Source organism: Phalacrocorax aristotelis, chromosome 1 (assembly GCF_949628215.1).
Source record: "Phalacrocorax aristotelis chromosome 1, bGulAri2.1, whole genome shotgun sequence".
Taxonomy (NCBI): domain Eukaryota; kingdom Metazoa; phylum Chordata; class Aves; order Suliformes; family Phalacrocoracidae; genus Phalacrocorax; species Phalacrocorax aristotelis.
In genome coordinates, this window is record NC_134276.1 from 113,440,024 (window position 1) to 113,459,286 (window position 19,263).

Here is a 19,263-nt window from a genome sequence, read left to right on the forward strand (position 1 = left end):
AATCAAGAGAAAAACAAACCAGTCTCTAACAACTAACATTCAGAGAAAATCCCACTCCATACTGTATGTGCTAAATTTGAAGGGTCTTCCTTTTTACTTGCTAGACTAGAACCAAAGCAAGTAACATTTTTATAACACACCCACATTTTTCCTGCAACTGTGAGTCTGTAAAACTAGGAATATGTGCCACAACTTTGTATAGAAATGGAGGATAAATTAACTTTCACAGCTAATGTCGTGTTACAGCTATTGATGCTCAGCCTAGCTACTTAGAACTAGTTCAGATGTTTCTGTTCAGGACTGAATTGTATTACACAGGTATAAACTAAAACTGGTTTTCTTTTCCAGTGACTAGTCCTGTTCAAACAGGTCTAGATGTTGACATGCTGAAGATGGAGTGTGGGCTCTAAACCATACTATTGGTTAGGCTTTTGTTTTCAATGTATGAGGAAGGGGCTAAATTTGAGGCTAAACGAAAAAAATAAAAATATAAAAATCTATGCTATGATGCAAGTATAGCATGAATGAGGGAAAGAATATTATGGCCTTCATCTCTGCAGTTTCACAGCATAAATCACAAGACAGAGTCAGTGACACTTCAGAGGAGCAGGAGAAAGGAAACAGCGTGGCAGGGCAGAACTGCTTTTTCAGTAGTCTCCTCCCTAAGTCCACACCTGAAAATTCCCATTTACAAATAATTGCAACATAATGCTGAGTAACCTATGCATAGGGGCATTTGGCTTTGCTAGACGAGGTTTCAAACACAGCCCATAGCTCATACATTATTGTTAGATAATTGCAAATACATAAAAGAAGAAAATTAAATAAACCTTAATTTAAATCCCTGTTGCAGTTCATATTCTAATTAAAAAGTACCTCTACCAGTGAAGTTCTCAATTTTGCTTCCTGGTCAGGACAAACTCTTTGAATATTAAAGCTTCTAAAAAAGTTAAATAACTGCTAGGTGTTTTTATCCTGTACATCCAAGGGGTTATGATCTATCCCACTCCCCCGATGACTTAGTGACCTCCAAATCTGGGAAAAAAAAAAATGCAAACCCTCTCCTTCCCCTGTTATACACAGGTTGGGCTACTGCCAGTACTGCCAGCAACTGAAGGTGGTTACCAGCTCCCCGGCTGGTGCAAGCATTTTTAGCCAGCAAATGCAGTTGCTGCTTTCCTCAGCTCCTGTGAAGGAACTGAGCAATTGGAAACTGACCTGAATTTTTCCAGCATTTTATAATCCCTTTGATCCCTCAAAGGAGATGATAATTTTCAGGCTGAAAAACACTGCTCAAAGAAAAATTCTCTCATATTATTTGCAAAAAGAGCTTGAGAATGACAGTAAAATAACTTTATAAATTGGGGCTCTTCCACATCTCGTTTGACTGTACCCATTACTGACTTGTGCTAAACAAGAAGGGACAATTTAAAACTACGCTTTTCCCACGCCCCTACATTCCACAGAAAGTGTTACCTGAGAGGTTGTGTTCATTTAGGAAGTGCAGGTTTAAAACCACGTGGGTTTTTAGGTTCCCTGTACCAGCCTGGGCCAGTCTTCCCCTGTATGTTGAAATATACAAAAAAAAAAAAAATAAAATCAAAAGTAGTTATTTCTTTCATTAAAGCATTGTTTCATTTTTTAGGTAAAAATTATACCCAGTTGTATATAGTTATATAAATAGCTTTTTCTTTCCATCCTCTATGTCAAAGCCCTTAAAACCCCCGAACAAGAAATCAAATCAAAGCAAAACAAAATCTGGATTATTTGTGTCCATGTTCTCTATTGTTTAGAAGCAAAAGTTTTTCCTGAGCACCTTTTTTTGCTGCAATTACCAGTAAAATTTGTAATTTCCACAAATATACCACTGTTTGTTCAAACACGGCAACTCTGGAAGGCATTAGTTCAAAGATACTGTATTGATTTAAATTGAAATGAATTACCTTTCAGGGAAAATGTATGAACTTCAGTGGAGAGACATGGCAGTGAATATAAATGAAAAAAACATTATTTCACTAGACTACTTTGGCCTCAGTTTGCATTAATTGTTTTCTTTTTTTTTTTTTTTTTGTAAAATAAATTGAATCTCAACCAACACTAGCTTATGACATTGTGTATGTATGAATTTCCACAAGGATGAAATAAAAATGGAGAAATGGAAGATGTATGAAATATGAATCAGATGGCCTTAAGGTCCCTCCTTTCCCCAAGGATTTTACCTACCTACCTTTATTTATTGTCTGAATTAATAGACACTAGAGGAATTTTATTTTATTATTTTGGGGGAGGGAAGAGTAAATCAATTTAAGCACTTAATGGGATTTCTGGTTTAAATAGTCCTCTGAGCAGACTGATTAATGCTTTTTATTTTGTATATCTTCCAAAGCAATACAGCCATGTGATTTTTGTCCCATATTGCTTCTCATACATAATATTTTTATGAGAGTGCCCACTAGAGAATATAGAGTTCATGTCAGAATTTTTCTTTATTTACTAAAATTGTATTTGCATCTTAAACTTGCAAATAAGTCTTGGTGCACCAGAGCTAATAATTTGTATTCTGAAAATCACACAACAACGAGAACAACAAGAACAACTCTCTATATATAAAACCTTTCAGGTAAATATGATTAACCCACAAAGGTGGAATCATTAGAATATATAGACAAACGTGGATTAGTCAAGTAAGATGTTCAATGTTAAAGACTTTCATCAAACTGAAGAAAGGAGCTGACATCTTTTCTATGAGTTAGGTCAGTATTATACAGCCACTGTATTATACTGCCCCTGTATTAAACTGTAAATTAACTTGTAATTTTTGTATCAGTGCATACAAATTCAAACAAACTCCATCTAATATTCCCTCTGTGCTTCTCAGCTACCATTTTGGTAATATTCCAATGCGTCTGAATTCTGCAGTTCCTCTTTAGTCCAGAGAAATCTTATCTTTTATTGATTACATATTGAGATTCCCCAGCTAATCTCTTTTGGAGGCCATCCAAATGAGTGGGCTCAAGCAAGCCTTGAAGCAGGAAAATCTGATGTGACATTGAAGGAAGATGGTGAGTGATCAAAATCATTGCACTGGTTTTGAGGGGCTGGAGGTAGTAGACAGAAGAAAGATCTGACTGTAGGAGAGGTGATGCAGGAGTCATCTCATTAAGTAAATGAGTGAAAAACAAGCTGGTGAAGAAAATGCGCTCACTGGAGACTCTTAAAATGTATACCTTCATACTCATGAACCAGTCATAGTCTGGAAAGGGTTGGAAGCGTACATTTTGACAACAGAGGATTTTAAAGGAAGCCTACTATAGAACAAGTTGAACTTTATTTGAACAAATTGAACTTTATTTGTTACTTTTTATAAGGCTGTGTTGTCATTGAACCAGAACGTGCAATTAAAGTTGTACATATTAACTTCTTACCTCAATCACAAAAATCCTATCCAAAGATAATTATCACACTCTGCGTTTTCCTAATGAGGGCACAGAAGCTGACTGAATAACCCAGATACATTTTAGCACAAGGTAAAAGAGTGTAGTTCAGATGATTTGTTATTGAGCACTGTTTTTCACCTCAGTGTCAGTCCCTTGTATTTGAACTCTACCTCAAGAATGAAATATGATGGTTTGGTTTTTCATTAATGACATTTAATGATACATAGCCTAATGATATATCTGAAATTTAGATTTTAATCCATCGTATGGAACTGGAAGTTCACTAATATATCAAAAAGGTAATATATTCTTAATATTACCTGTTGGTAGTTCCCTATATTGGCTTCTACTCCAACATCTAGAGTATATATCGATATTATTATATTTGCAGGGATCATTTAGCTAGCCACTTGATGTCACCGTACCTCCACAGAAATATTGCTCTTCATGCACTAACGGGGTGCAAATAAGTGGCTAAAATAGAAATGTGCTTGGAATGAATGCTTCTGTCACTAGTCATATGAGCTAGATAGACAATGTACATCATTACATTTATTCTCCTCTGCAGAAAGGCAAAGGGTAGCTATAGAAAAGCTCCTTTTCATGTTTACACTAAAGATTACTTTTACTTAGGCAACTTGCCAAAGAGGATTAGATTGTTTAATAAAGACTGGAAAATATTGCTGAGGAAAGAATACTAGCAAAAACAGTAACACTGCAAGAAAGCGAAAAGCTGAGAGTCTTCTTCAGAAATATTTGTCATTGCTGAGTAACATTTTCCTTTGTTGTTATTAGAGACTGCCAAAGTGTATTTTGGACTTGTCTGGAAAGCTTTGTGTATATGTGAAAGAACCTATGATTTTATGTCCAATGCCATGATTCAGTTCATCAAAAGGATTAAAGCCTTTTAGTATTACAACAAAAGCCAGAACCATAACTTACTTGGAAATTGCACTTGTTAAAAATGTGGCTTTTCAGAAGTGAGATTTTTCTCTGAATAATAGCTGTGCACATTTCTATAGTACTACAGTACTATAGGAGGGTCTGGTTTTATATATACATAAGACCATATATAATTGTAGGGTATGACAATAAACCCGGAATTAGCAAATATCTCAGGAAAAGAATAAACTTACTGAGAAAAAAATATTACAGAATATGGCTTTTTTTTAAACGAAAGCAAAGCTGAGAAATAATTTTCACAGAACAGAATTTAGGTTTAAAAAATGCCATCATTAAAATAAAGATCCAGTAATATTTTTTCTGTGTTGGTCTAAATGAATGAATTGCTGGGGATTGACCTGAGCTGTGTTTTTTGATACTGTCATTTTGCAGAGGGAAAAAATAAGGAACAGATCAGTCCTATTCCACTAGATCTGCTTTTTTTCCTACCTTGTTTTACTGTGGTTATGAACTAGTTCTTCCTTTAAAAATCTCGAAAACAACTCCCTGATAAGAATCCCTCAGACAACATGATTACCTAGATCTTGTAATATCTCACAGGTATAGAATATATCGGGGGTGGGGTAGAATGAAGACCTTAAACTCAACTTAAGAAAAAATGGCACCTTAAGCTTAAGGTATATCTTAAATAGTGAAAATTGTGTACCTAGGCTCCATACAGACAGAGAATGAAAATTTGAGAGGGGAAAGCCAAGATGTATCTGTGATTTATTTTTCCTCAAGTTATCTTCTAAGTCTTGAAAGCTTTCTTAAAAAATTTCCCAGAACACTCATTTGTGTTATTTAAAATACAGAGTTGGGAACAGCTAACCACCGTCTTCATCCTTTTTCCTGAAAAGAGGATCTAACCATCAGGTTATGCAGCTAGGGTTGCTTTAGCCAAAATATCTAATTTAGTAATGAAAGAGGTGCCAGCTTCGAAAGGAGAAGCAGTGAACCTTTTCCAAAGCTGAAACCTCACTTGGTAGCCTGAGCATTTTTCCAGAAATGAGATTTTTAGGTATTTACACACAAAGAATGAAAATGAACCTAGGAGTCCAGGCACTCTAAGTGAGAAATTAAACCACTAAGCCACTGTTTAAATAACTAGCAGAGAGTGAGGAAGGTGGCCTGCCATGTTTCTAATTAAGTAAATTATTGTTGTGAATGATGGGACCTCAAATCTGTCAGATACGTTCAGAAAGTCTATAGGATTGAGGAAGTTGGGAGAAGCAGAAGGAGGGAACCTTGCTTAGGTTTCCCAATAGGACTTTAGCTGCTTGGAAGACTTGGGGTTTAGGAAGTCACACATGGACCCAGAAGCAGAATGTGGGGCAGCTGAAAAGCTTGTGTCTCTAAGGCTTCCAGGCATGCCCCAGGTCAAACGCAAGCTGCTTTAAGGTTTTACATGAAATCCATCTAGTTACACACTACTTAAGCATGTAATCAATTGTTTGATAGAATACGAACATACATATGATAGGATATGAACGCCTGCTTATATGTGGCATAATGCTGCATAGCTCATGACCGCCAGGAAAAAGACTTTTTTTTTTTTGACCGTTATGCATTTTCAGAACTGATTCTTTATCTGGTCTAACTTTGGTTGACCAGAACTGGTCTAATGTTGGTCTAACATTGTTCAATATCATCAGTGTCCTTCATAAGGATTTGTGGAAGAGTGGAATAGTAATTTATGTGGAATACCCAGCTCTTGGGCCTTCATAGACATCTTTGCTGTGTACCTGAGCAGTCCACTTCACTTTGAAAAGTGGTTCTGGTTGGTTGCTCAGCTGCTGAAAGATTATGATAGCTCAGATCTAGATGACTGACTTGGTTGTCGATATGTTATTATCATTCCCTAGTGAGTGAATGAGCAGTCCAAAAGGCAGTCAAACTGATCAAAGTTTAGCATAGAACATGCTAACCTAGATGAAAGTAAATTACTGTAACCATTCACTTGGCATTCTGGTTTCCAGTAGGACCTAACTTCAGCTCCTTCACTTTTTATAAAACTTTAAGGAAGAGCTTGTATCCAAGCTAATGAAAACATGACAGGACAAAAGCTGGCCAAACACAGTTGGACTTACAATAGCAAAATCTAAAAGGACAAAAAGTAATTGATAAAATTGCTTTTCCTGCCCATACCTTCAATTCTGGCTAAAAGCTTTATAGGGTATGCCAGAAATTTTGATGTAGGAAAGAATGGGGTTTGGCACCTTTGACAGTGTAATGGTGCTGACCTCTTTCTTTCTTTCAGTCCTGCATGTTGTTCCATGAACTGTGTGTTAATGACTTGGTGATCTGTGCAGCAAAGACATGGATGCTCTTTCTCAATATTTTCCTTATCATTTCAAAAGCAACTCAGAAAAAAGAAGACATTAATAGCCAGTTAGATTTAAACTGAGAAAAATGGTCTTTCCAAAAGAAATGCATAAGAGAAAATCTAATGGGATGTTTATTATTAGTTTCTATTTAATTATGTTATTTTTTAACTGTCAGAGTCTACCTGAGTCTATTTTACTACTGTGCTTCACCTGTTAATTAAACGTTGCGTTTAATTAACACCAATTAATGAATGGTGTTTAATGAACACCAAACCCAGTTCAGGCTATGCTAAATGCAATGGTTTAATTCTGACTTTCTTATTTTAAAACATGAGACTGATAAAGATGCCTACAAATTAAAAGAGAAGAAAAAGAACGTGTTAAAAACAAACAAAAAAACCCCCAATAATATGTTTTAGATCTTGTTCTTAATAGGCACTATACTTAATAGTCTGTCGGTATTTTCATTTTAAACACTGGTATTGAGGGGCTAATAACTCAATTTAATCAGTGCCTTGTTGAAACTGTAGATCTACTTTCAGTTCAAAGTGTCAAAATGTAATTTTGGGGCAGGTACAAATTAGAAGAAGTTATATGTAAGTTATGAGGTTTTATTTGTTTTATGATTCAAAAGTGCAACTGATGCTCTCCCAGATAAATCATCTTCAGACCCTTTATAAAGGAAAAGTAAATGGCTGTCTTTTACCCTGAAATTGTTATTAAAATAAGGATGAGCAGTGGATACTCTTGCTAACATCCAACTGCCATCTAGCATAAGACAAAGTCAGTTTGAGTCATATCAGTTTCTGCTCAGCTGAGAACTTGCCTTATTTTTTTCTCTTGAGTATTTATGTGATATGGCAGTAACCAATTCTACACATGATATATTTAAGCAATAAAAGCAGAGGAACAGGTTTTTTTCTGAGAATTAACAACCTCCTGGGACCCAATGTTCCACAACCCTGGAAAGGGTCATTAACCCCAATGAAATGTCCAGTGCTGAAGTTGTTTTTATGTTATGTGTGTATTTAGCTGGGGAAAAAAGGGGGGAAGACAGAATGTTTGGAATTTATATTTCTATATGTGACAATATCTTTAGCAAGCCAAGTAAATGATGCTCCTAGAATAAGAAAAATGTCCGCTGCAACTGTTCATCATATTCCAGAAATTTCTGTCAGTGGTATAACGTGATGAAATATATTTGATTATATGGTTCTTGAAATACTTGAGTTAACATGACACTCAGATTAAAAGACTGATAAATAGTTGTGAGGGAAGAGAATAGGCAAGCAAAACTAAATAGGTGATGAAATTACTTGATAACAGAGAAGACAAAGGCAGAAAAAAAACCAACTTCAGGGAGGAGAATAAAATTAGAAGCAGTAAAGATGTTGGAGAACACGAAAAAAATTAAAATCTGACTGCAGCTGTTTTCACATTTTGACGGTTTTCTCTATGGACTTGTATGCAAAAACAGAGGTGCTCTGGACACTGAGATACAGAAGTGACTAATGGACATATTTCAGATTAAGTTTCTTTTTGGATGACTGACTCTATTCCAGCATGATCCATGTTGATAAATTTAATATGTTATTTATTTATTTATTTATTTCCCCCCAAAAGCAGTGTTTTGTCATGGACAAGTAGAAATTCAGCAATTTCTACAAAAAACTGGGACCTACATTAGGCTTCATGGACCATTGAGTTGAAGAGGCTAAGCAGAGTAACAATATGCTTTGTAAAGGGCAGAACACTTATGAGGTATGGTTTTCCTTCTTTCTCTAACTTATACCTCTTCTCCCAGCATCCGATGGGTTTTAGGCATTCAGCCGCTACTTTCTCTCTACATTGGATAACTGTTTTTTAAATTCCAAAAGTACCCAAACTGTTTTTCTAAACAGAAGTTATGCCTTGAATAAAGGATTTAATTTAAATTGTTTTGTTACATTTCTTGACAGAGATCATAGGCAATATTCCAGTACAGAACAACAGGAAGCTACTGTGTTTTTATTAATTAAGTCTCCCTTGGTAGCTATGGGATATTGCTTCACCTATCCAGAACAGATTTAACTTCTTTGACTCTGATATTTGCCTTAGGGCTTTCTTTCAAGTATTACAGAACTTCAAAGCCTAGGAGCTTGGGTCTCCTCTAGTGTTGAAGTGTATCAGATATTGGATGTGAAGTCAAGCTACCCAATCCGAGAGAAAAGCCTGGCCCTAGGTTTTACATTCAGCCTAGGGCTATCTCAAAGTGAAAAAGAAAGCTCTGAGACTAGATTGAGCTGCAACAAAAGCTATTAAAAAAACTGGTAAAATATTATGTTTGATATTCCAAAGTCCAAGTTCTTAACATAAAGCTTGTAAAAGATGCAGTAAGAAAAAAGTTATACAGATGGAAAATGTATTCCTCTCTATATTAGAAACATCATGGGTATTGGAGGTGACTGGTTTTTATGCATTCAATGCAGTACTGTAGCAAACCATATGATAGCATGCATAACATATTTTACAGTCAAATCATTTTATTTCAGCCTCATACAAGGTTATGACCAGCAGTACACATATATACAGCTATAAAAACGTCCTGCAAATAAATTGTAGTTTTAATTTCTATTCATGATAAGAGTAGCATATATTTTACCTAATATATAAAATACTAAGCCTTGGAAACACAATAAAGGATGTTAGAAAAAGATAAGCTGTTCAAAAACCTAGTGGATTTTACGGTTAATCATAAACCACGAATAAGTGCATTCATGTGTATTTCACATTGCTTATTGCTGCCTCGCTAGTGTTATCAGTTAAAGTTTCATATCAGTAAAACCATAAACATAATTCAAAAAGAATTGGCATGAATTTACTGCCACTAATAAAAAAATAAAAAAGCAAAACAGAAAATGCAATTTTCTATGATGTCTCATAGGGCTTATAATTAATTTCAGATAGAAATTGAAATTAAATTACACATTATAGTCAGTAGAGGCTTTTTGGGGAACCCATCAATAGGTCATTTTTCTGAAGGGTATATTTACAATTGCATGTTGATGGAATACATACATTATAATGCAAATGCAAGGAAGAGAGTCTGAGAAAACGTGCCAGAGCCGTGTTCCCCTCACAGTAAAAGTACTCTGACTTTTCTGTATATTCTTGTTCTTTCAGGTATCTCCTTCCTGAAAATATAATGCCAGGTGTGCTAAAGCTCTTGGGAAGATTATAATTACCTTCAATGGTTTTCAGAAGGCCCTGAGATAACAGAGTAGTCTTCTATTAGCAGGTGCAAAAGACTCTTCCCATCTTATTTACACTCATTTTACAGAATAGTTGATAACTTGGGACATAATCAAATATAATTTTTCCTGATTTTACACTTGAACCTAATTCCACTGAGTTGAGTGGAGCAGATCCTGATCTACGCTGCTGTGCAGGAAGTTATCAGAACACGTTTCAAGAAGTTTTTGCAAGGTTTTTTGCTTCTATCTCTACTGCTAATTTTCTTCTAGTTATTCTGACCTTTTTTTTTCACTTTAAAGTTGTGCTATATGTATCTAGCAAAGTATTTAAGTTTATGAGAACACTAAATATGTACTTCTACTTTATTATTTTTAGGAGATGTAAACATGCTTAAAACAATGTTTAAGTTTTCTTTCTAATTAGGAGTGCTTTCTAAGTAAGATTCTTCAGGAAGCCCTTAAATTAGTTCAGCCAAAAGGTTTAGGAAAAGTGTTCAGAACTAAGCTTTTCTGAATTGCAAATTAGGGTCCAAGCATCACAAGCAACTGAGATACTATCGGTCTGCTGCAGTTACTGCTGGGGGAACAGTGTACAGCTTACTCATCCTGGAAATTCTCACTTGGCTACATTTCCACTGGCTTTAGGGAAGGTGACTGCGTGTGCATCAGCCATCTCCAAAATTTGGTCTGTTTTGAGAAATGTTGTATCTACCTGTTTATCTATGTGTGTGTACTTTTATCTTTTGCAGGAGTAGATTTTGAGTCCCACATAATCCCAGAAAAGTTAGTTTTATGGTTCAAAGTCTCCTTGGGCCACGTTCTTCCAGCTCTGCAAATAGGGGCTTGCTTGCTGGCTTGAGGAGGAAGTATAATGCTTTCTAGAAAGGAAGTGGGTTTTTGATGACTAGTTTAATCCCTCAGTTTGGAAGAAGTTGGGCCAAATTCACGGCTCTCCCAAGTTTCTGAGGTTCTGAAGAGTTACAGAACTGCTGGTTACTACAGAGCAAGTATCTTTCCTTAGCAGAGAAACCTGAATGGCCCATTCGGCCCGTCTAATTTCCTCACAGTATTCTTTACCAGCAGTTGTCTTCTGCTCTGCATCTCTTCTTCTAGTGTTTTACTGTTTATTTTAATTTTCTCCTCACAAGAATATCATCTTCACTATTTCTGCATAGTACCATTTCTATTACTAACCTAGTCTCCCAGTTTGGAGGTTAGGCTGATGATTAGATTTTGTAAGCAGACACTTCATACTAAACTCTTGTCCAAATTCTGATAGCATGAATCTCTTAGAATGGAATAGTTTAACAAGCATGCGCTCGTACTCGTTAATACAATGTTATTTGAGCATATTCTCATATTTGACCATTTTCTTAGGCTGTGTTAATTTGTGTAGTTTCAATAAATCTAATTCAGTTTACATCTTATGAGTTTTTGACAGCATCTCTTTTTCTAACTTTTTTATACATGCCACTCATTACTAGAGGTGCCAAAGAGGAACATTTGAAGTTAATGTTTTTTTATGGTTTCCAAGAATGGGCAAGCACTTTTTACGTATCGTGCATACTACATTTTCAACATTGACTTCTTTCAGGAATGTTGTAGTGACAAACGCCACTTTCTGACAAATGTCAGAAGTAGGGCTAACAGCACTGAGACTATTACCAATTCGTACATGTAATATTAACATGTAGATAGGACTACAGAACAGCTTTTTCCTTCCTTCTAACAAACATCTACGTAAGGGAAGACTAACTCCCTCCCTTGGGTTTCCTTTTTCTCTGTAACAACTCCAAAACTTTCAGTATTTCATTTTAAGCCATATTTTCTTGATCACTGATCAGTCTTTTGCTATTCTCGTACCATTTTCTGACAGATCCAACATTTTATTCAAATGCAGTCCCAGAGCTGGGCAGACTACTTTTGACCTGTGTGGTGGAAATGTTATGCCATATGTTTTATTGACAAACTCATATTTCACAACCCAGTAGCATGTCAGTCTTTCCAAAAACAACACGGCCATTGTCATTGCCACACTGAGTTTTCAATACATTCCCTCCTTATAGGTCTTTTCTGTACAGCCAGTAATTTTGAGGTGGTGCCCATTCATTATATGCTTATAAAAGGGGAAACTTTTTAAAATTGAGCCACGTTGTTTGTTTTTTTGACTGATTTCTCCAGTCTGTCGTGATCATTTTACACTTGAACCCATCTCCTAGAGGGCCACTACCTTTCCAAAATTGGTGGCATCTGTAAAATGAATATGCCTATTCTCTTCTATTGGTCAGCTCATCAAAAAATTTTAATCATAGAATCATAGGCTCAGAAAAGACATGTTAAGAATTAGTGATATATTATTCCAGTTTGATAATGCACAATATTAAGTGCCCCTTGAGTATGATTTTCCAGATGTTTTTTTAGTACTTTCAGTTTGGTTGTATTTTTTTCTCTTGCTAATGAATACAATCTGCAACAACATCAAAAGCCTTACTTAAGTCAAGATACATAGCACACACTCCTCCACTCTTACAAGCTATCATAGGAACAAACTAGATAGATTTAACATAATTTGCTCTTGATAAATCCGTATTGGTGCATATTCATGTCCTAGGTACCATCTATGTGATTAATTTACTTGAATATTTGTTCCAAATTTTTACTGGAAATTGAAGATGAGAAAAATATAATTCTGATGATCTTACTTTCTTCCTCTAAAATAAAAAAGCCTAGAATTTCAATTTTCCAATCTTTCAGAATTCCTAAGAGCTTTTACATATTCCTCCTTTAGATAATTTTCCCACTTCTCTTAAGTATGTGACATTAAATAGTATAATTTGAAAATATCCAAAATATTCTACATAGGTAGAATAGGTACATTCTACATATTCTTTTTCCTACCTATTTCCACATCTCATTCTTTTTCCCCTTTCTTGGTGTTGACAGTGTGAACTACTGAGAGCTGACCTCTGAAGAAATGTGATTTGTGTTTGATTGACAGTCTAATTTGTTATTGATATTTGCTAGTCAAAACCAATACTTTTAGCCTTGATTAGAATTTTGATCCATGACTTGTACTGATTAAATAAATAGGATCATTGTGCACATGACACTATTTAATGTCAATTTTTGCTACTTAAAATATCAGAATGTTCTCCTAATTTAAACTTACTGAAAGGGGGGAAACCATAACTTTTGGACAAATGCACTTATGTACCTACTTTGGTATGGATCACTTCCGAAACAAGCTTTTGGATATATTCTTTGGGCGCTTAGCTGTCTGAAAAAAATTCTCATGATCTTTTTGAGTTCCAGTAGACATAGAAAGATATTCTCCACTTATCTGCATTTAACACAGTCTTTGCATATTTTATTAAACCACCAGAAAGAGGAATCTCACTGGTCCTCCTAGCGCCTTGAAATATTCTGCACCTGCTTTGGCTGGTACTGCTAGCCAAGATTCAGTGGAGAGTTTTCCATCATTTTTATTCAAGCAGCACATGAAATCTATAAATAATAAAAACTGAGTTAAACCGGAACTTTTTCACCAGTTCTGCAATTCCATTGGAAAATATTTTATTAATCAATTTGCCCTTTATCTTTGAGCGTCTAGTCAGCTTTCTCTTATCCTCTCATTTCTTCTATGTCAAGGTACTGCACCCATGACAATAACATTTTTGAAAAGTACTGGTAACTTTCAGTGAACTCACTGGTCCCACATGTATTTAAGCAGCAGTCCTTCAAAAGAAACCATACTCTGCTTTTGGTAAAAATAATTTCTGCTCTAATAAAGGCTGTTTGATATCTTTTACTGATTTTTCACTGTAATTTATAGTACATCTTTTGAAAATTTAAGTAGGGTAAATTGTACTCCCTTCCTTCCTACAGCAATCAAATTTTCTCTGCAAGCTATTCTAGGGAAACAGTGAAGCATGGCAACTCATCATGAGTTCTTCTGGAACTATACTGACTATTCATTCAGCTCACTGAATGGGAAGATACACCTAGACAGCACATGCAACAGAGCTGCTACAGAGCAGGGGTGGCCCTCTAGAAGTAACAGTCATGCAAATAAAACTGTTCTGGTTTTGGTTAGGTTTCTACAAACTTTTCTAGGTTCTGATAAAACTCAGCCCTGATCCACCCAGAGCAAACCACGGGAACTCTGCTGCTCCCTCTGTCTGGTGCAGGCCAAATTTAAACTTGATAAAACTCGACTGAAGGTAGCAAAACTAAAGCAGAAATTTGTTCCAGTGCTTCCAGTCTCCTTGGCAGAGTGAAACATTTCTCAAATGGCTAATCTATTTGAATTAAATTAGGTGAACCTAACATTCATTTCAAAATCTTTTGTTCCTCCTCTTGTCAGCCTTGCAACACAGAGAGCATAACTCTTGTCTTCTGGGAGCTGTTGTTATCCATGTAATTTAGATCTGCCTAGGTGACTGGTGTTAAGATGCATAAACAAAGCTCAGCTAGACTCGAGATTAAGGAATCAGAGTGCTTCTTTTATCAGTTTTCCTTTTTTCCTTCCTTATTATCTTGTAAAATCTAATTTTAAAGCACCAAATGCAGTAGCTTTTATAATTTCTTGCTTATTCCACAATCTCCACAACCTTTCACTCTAAATTTTATGTATTTTCATAAATTCTCCTTTCCTCTCCTGTTTATGCTTCCGAGTCGTGCACAAAACAGTCTCTCTTCTTCCACTTTGTGTTAAGTCCCTTCAAACACTGAATGTAAAGGTTTCTTCATAACCCTAGCCCCATTTTTTCACTCGGAAAACTGTATGTACTTTGCAGTTGTGACAAGAGGCTTGCTGTGTGCATCACAATTTACTGTAACTTCTTGATATTGGGTTTCAGAGTATTATTATAGAATAAGTTACAGGAGGTTCACAGACTGCTCACAGAAGCAGGTGAGCTGTGGGCAGAAGGTCTCTCCTACTGGTTCTGCCACCAGCATGGTAATCCCCGGCAGAGCAGATTGCTATGTATTCGCCCTAAGCTGCTTGAGGAAGATGCCCTGGAATTAATTTGTCAAAGTCCATTTCTCGATGATAAACGCAAGATTAATACTTCGGGCTTCTGCATACAACAAGTGGGAGGACAGTTTCTGCAATGCTCTGGAGAAATGGTTAATGATGACAAACAAAAACTTAAATGTCACTAAAGCACTATGCAAAGGGTTTTTCAAATGAAGTGGAAATGGTTCTGAGTGAGGAAACTATCTGGAATTAAAGTCTTTAATTTACCTGAGCAATTAATTTAAGCTGTCATAATTAAAACCTAATGCGTTTGAGAAATTACTTTGCTCAGATGGTCATATTTAAAAGTGCTCATACAGCACCAGTTTAAAAGAGGAAAATTTGCTTGAAAAGCTTTAGAGCTAGCCCTTTAGCTGTGACAGACTGGAACAGTCCCATTACTGCCTGTGGAGTTAGCTGGATTTATGCCTGGTGAGGTTAGGACCGACAGTGTCTAACACATCATTTTCCAACACAAAATTGTGAATTGTGGTCCCTGTCTTTTCCCACATTCCTTTTTTTGTACCTGTGCTTTATGATTTCAAAGTGCTATTTATATTAATTGGGTTATGAATCGCTTTTTTCTAAATCAATGCATTCTTGTTACATGCTTTTTAAAATATTTTTCAGGAAAACTGTCATATGCAATTGTTTATCACATCCATCCAAGAGCTAGAAAGACACATCAACGTGGTGACTTGTATGAGTGGAACCATTGTGAATAATTTCTATAGCTACAAAACTAGCATTTGAAAGAGCTAACGTCTGAAATATATTTATGTCCGTATATATTTTAATTACAAATGTTTTAGAAAGAATATTTGCATGTGTTTGCATGTACCTACAGATACAGTTCTGTGTAACAGACAGGGAGAGGAATTTTATTGGCTTATTGATTTTAGCTCCATAGGACTATGTTTACTAAATGGATAGTTCTAATTAACTTGTTTTAGCTATCGCAAGAAAACATTACTTATGGTTGCTAACAAAAATATTTTTCTCTTTATTCACTGAAGTTTAATGTTTTAATTCACTTTCTTTAACATAAAAAAAACCTGGCCCATGGTCCACAAGACACTAAAATGTTTTTAACATTAAAAACACTAGTATACCTTCAAATCTGGTAAAATGTTTTGCTAGAAAAACAGAGCATTTTAAGGACAGTGTAGAATTAGTATGTGTTGTGCTGCCATATCAAAAACGTTAATTGTCATTGTCTCATCTATAGAAACATTAAATGATTATCAAAATAATTTCCCCTCCACCAGCTGCTAGGTCTACACCTCTACCAGTTCAGATGGAACAGAGCAAATCAGGCTGAAGACATCCCCAGATTTTATTTTAAACACTACTAATGCCTCCTTTCTCTTTCCCACACTTTAAGAAATGCAAACAATAGAGACCAGTAATTGTAAAAACAAAACAATAAAAAACCCAGCCCTCCTCTTGTCTGCTGTTATATGCGTGAAATATAACAAAGCATTTTTTTAATGCAAAACTATTTGAAGTTATTGAAGTTAATTTAGGTTCTTCACCGAAAATCAATATAAACATATTGTTCAATAATTTTAGCTGGTCTGATTCCTGTCATTTTAGAGAAAGAACTCTATAATGATAAAAAGCTGTTCCAGGTATGGCGGCATTTCAGGGTGAGATTAGGCTATTAAATGACTAGTTTATTTATACTTAAAAAAGAAAAAGCCCAGATCTTGCATAAATATTTAAACATATGAAATAGCTTTTTCCTTATAATATAATCAAGTGCATGCACTGCATATATATATAGTTTGAAGCAAGCATAATTTAATTTGTATTTTAAATGTCTGAAGTATTCTGTGGTGGGAAATTTCAATATTGGAAACAATGTTACCTCAAGTAGTTTCTTCCAACATTGAAAAACAAAGAACATCTTAGTGACATGGACTGTACTTTTATAAACAAAACATGACAAGTAAATAAAAGGCAAGCCATTTTGCCAGTACAGAAATGATATTGCCATACTATTTACTTTACAAATATCTGCAATCCAAAACAGCATGTGCATGAGAAAGAATAGAAAAAAAAAAACCAGTTAGATGGAAAGAAATAAATTTACATGCTATTTAAATAAAATAGCTATATAATAAAAAAATGTAGTGTCTGGCATATCTCAGGAATATATCAGGTTTTCTTCTTTTTTCCTACAACTATCAAGAAGAATTTTATTATCTTAAGTAAGTTGATCAAATGCTTTTAATGATGTAGCTGTGTCTGAGAATACTGAAATATATGGATAAAAAGATTCTTCTCTAGTCCCTGAAAACCTGACATAAACTAACTTTAGGAATGAAAGTCATGTTTGTATATAACAGCCAGCAGGAGACAGAAAATTGATTAAGTACATATCAGTGCTTCGGTGATTCTTAATCCCGCTCAGCTGAGTTTTAAATGTGTGTGTCTATAGAGAAGAGTCTTTTAAGTGGCTATTTCTTTTGTTTTCTTTTGTTTTGTTTCTCTTTTAACAGACCATTTATCTGACGGATAACTATGTAATTTACAATCTGTGTGTTGTCTGTTTTTTGCCATAGAAAACTCTGCTTCATTGAATTCTCTTGTTCAAACAGCAATTTAATACTTATTCCACTGATTCATAATCAAACATATTTATTTTCATATTTGAGTCCAGTGAAACATTAGACATTCATCCTTCCTATCTCCAGTTCATCAGTAATAAGTTTTGGTCTTAAAGCTATTTCTGTTAATGGTAATTATTTCTTTAAAGTCTCCAGGTATGCTTTGCTACAAAAAAGCTCCTTATCACTGGCAAGTCTTGGAGTTTCCTATTTTTTGAATACACATGTCAAATTGGATTTCTGACCTTGGGAGGAGTCCTCTCTAGCAGAGGCGATCCATTATCTGCTATGAAAAAGAAAGATGTGACCCTGGTCCTCTCCTCACCTACAGGGTAAATTTCTGAGAAGTGTTTCCAGCAAGTCCCTGGGACCATCTTAGCACATAATCGCCAAGTGGTCCAGCTGGCTGGAGGTAAGAAAGCTGCCTCCGCTTGGGTGCCGGCAAGATACTGGGAGATAAGTGCAGGCCAAATTTCTTCCACATGAAAATTCAGGCAAGTATTGTGGGTCATCCCTGGATATCAAACCAGCAAGTGGAGACTGCACGGCACTGCAGGTCAGTGAGTTATGCCAGATTTTAACTGACTTTAGGGGTGCTTTTGGGATTGAGAATCTGAAACAAACCTCAGAGAGGGACTATTCCGTATGACCAATTTCTGTGGTTTCACATTCCTCAAACTTACAGTTTATATATAATTCGATGTAAATGAAAGAGTTTTAAAAAGTCTTGTTTCTTTACTAATTTGCTTCATTACTGTTCAGCCAATAAATGGAGAACAAGACATACACAGATTTTACCTGCCCCTTCCCTCGTACAGTATGGACTACTGCAGAATCTGATGGAAAAGAACATGTCCTTTAGGTTCAGTATTACAATTTCTGACCCTATTCTCAGGTACATTGCAATATTTATTCAAATAACAACCTTTGAGTGATTAGGGAAAAATCTGCAATATGTAATCTGAAGAAACTGGCGGAAGACCTCCTAAGGTTGTAACCATTCTACTGAAATTTCTGTAGTGCTGCATTGCTTGATTAACTTCAACTGTCTAGTTGGATTTGATAACAGAAACAAAGACACTTTTTATTAAATTTTAACTGTTTAAAATCCCTTAAAGAATACCAAACTTCAGACAATTCAGAGGAACTTTCAAAAAATAATAAGAAGAATAATGAAGATCTGTAACTGATCTACTAAATTCCAGAAAATGCTGCTCCAAAAGGTGCTTGCAATCCTCTTCTCTATATTCCTGACTGTAGAATCATCCAAGAAAACAGATTTGGAAAAAACAAATAAACAACCTTTATATTTCAAGTGTAAAAAAATAATTTAATTGAGTATTCAAAAACTGTAATAATTGCACAGATTCAATACCTAGACTTTTCAAATAATTTTTAGCTTTGATGGGCAATTTGAATGAAGTTGTTGACTCCTTATCCTTTAGTGAGATAGTTCATATTATAAACAGTTCATACAGGTCAGGAAATGCTATTACACCTGAGATCAGGCTGTCACATTTCTACCTGGCATTTTGTTAGCTATACCCTTCCATTATGAATCATCTGTGGTATGGGGATGGATATACCAAGCCAGCTCCTGGCTGATCCTAGACTGCGGTCAAGATTTCCTGTCTTATTCCTCTTTGCTGACTTCTTTCACTACTGCACAAACTTTCCATGTTCCCCAAGATG

At 35.4% G+C, this 19,263-nt stretch overlaps 1 long non-coding RNA gene across 7 annotated transcripts in view; it reads right to left on the reverse strand.

Annotated features, from left to right (window-relative positions):
• Positions 1 to 19,263, reverse strand: part of LOC142061318 (uncharacterized) — a 92,548-nt gene that overhangs the window by 19,937 nt on the left and 53,348 nt on the right. For all 7 annotated transcript variants that reach the window (XR_012662111.1, XR_012662112.1, XR_012662110.1 and 4 more), the window contains one exon: positions 1,477 to 1,562. This is a non-coding gene — a long non-coding RNA (uncharacterized LOC142061318). The remainder of the gene's footprint in view (positions 1 to 1,476; positions 1,563 to 19,263) is intronic.